Source organism: Tachyglossus aculeatus, unplaced genomic scaffold (genome assembly GCF_015852505.1).
Source record: "Tachyglossus aculeatus isolate mTacAcu1 unplaced genomic scaffold, mTacAcu1.pri scaffold_118_arrow_ctg1, whole genome shotgun sequence".
Taxonomy (NCBI): domain Eukaryota; kingdom Metazoa; phylum Chordata; class Mammalia; order Monotremata; family Tachyglossidae; genus Tachyglossus; species Tachyglossus aculeatus.
The window spans coordinates 125,044-126,412 of record NW_024044849.1 but is presented as its reverse complement, the minus strand read 5'-3'; positions in this window follow the sequence as shown (position 1 = coordinate 126,412).

Genomic DNA, 1,369 nt, shown 5'->3' with positions numbered 1-1,369 from the left:
TTTCTGGTGGGAAATGACAGGGAGGGAATGAGAGAGTGTGATTGGTTCTAGACCACGAGCACTATCATCAGCTCCTCCATACAGAAATGTCAGGTGAACACAGTGGAGGTATGAGGTTCAATCCCTTCCCTCCTGGATTTACCAGTCTGCTGGGCTAGACTGATCCAAAATAATTTACAGCTAGGGGGAAATAACCGTGAAAATGTGAATGCACAGCTTAATTACCCCTTCCGTAGCAATGCAAATCTATACGTAGGAAAGAGCTATGGGCAATTGTGAATGTTTAAATGCAGAGGTGGTATCTGGGCTGATTTGGCATGAGGAAAAGAAACATCAATCTGGGCAAATTTGGAGGGAGAGGGAGATACAGGCAGAAGGAAGGATTTAAGCCATGTGTTGGAGGAGGGAAAGTCCTTTGAGAGGCATAGGGAGAAGATCTGTTTCCAAGGCCTGGATGGGTAGCTGGCGAAGAGGGAAGGGACACACAGAGGAGAACACCAGTAAAAAGCCTTATTAATAATAATAATAATAATGATAGCACTTGTTAAGTGTTTACTATGGGCAAAGCACTGTTCTAAGCACTGGGTAGGATACAAGGTGATCAGGCTGTCCCACGTGGGGCTCACAGTCTTAATCTCCATTTTACAGATGAGGTTCTAGACTGTGAGCCCACTGTTGGGTAGGGACCATCTCTATATGTTGCCAACTTGTACTTCCCAAGCGCTTAGTACAGTGCTCTGCACACAGTAAGTGCTCAATAAATACGACAAGCGCTCAATAAATGCGATTGAATGAATGAATGAATGAGGTAACTGAGGCATAGAGACGTTAAGTGACTTGCCAAAAGTCACAAAGGTGAAAATTGGCAGAGCTGGGATTTGAACCCATGACCGCTGACTCCCAAGCCCGTGCTTTTTCCACTGAGCAACGCTGTAGCTTGCAGCTAATGGCAAGGAGTTGATAGGAGTCAACCAAATCTCAATCAGATTCATTTTCCTCTGAGAACCACAAACGGATTTGTTGTGTCGGTGGCTGTGTGTACTCCTAGGGTGGGGCAGGGGAGGCCGTGAACAAACCTTGGCTGGCAGAGGGCTGGAGGGGAGGAGGAGAAGGTAATCTTCTCCCATCATCATCCAGGGAAAATGGGTGTCTGGGCCCAGGGAGGGGCAAAGAGTAGTGGTAGTAGTAAGGGGACCTGGGTTCTAATGCTGACTCTGCTCCTAATTCATTCATTCATTCAATGGTATTTATTGAGCACTTACCATGTGTAGAGACCTGTACTAAGCACTTGGAAAGTACAATTCGGCAACAGATAGAGACAATCCCTACCCAACCACGAGCTCGAGGACCAGAGTTCTAATCCTGGATC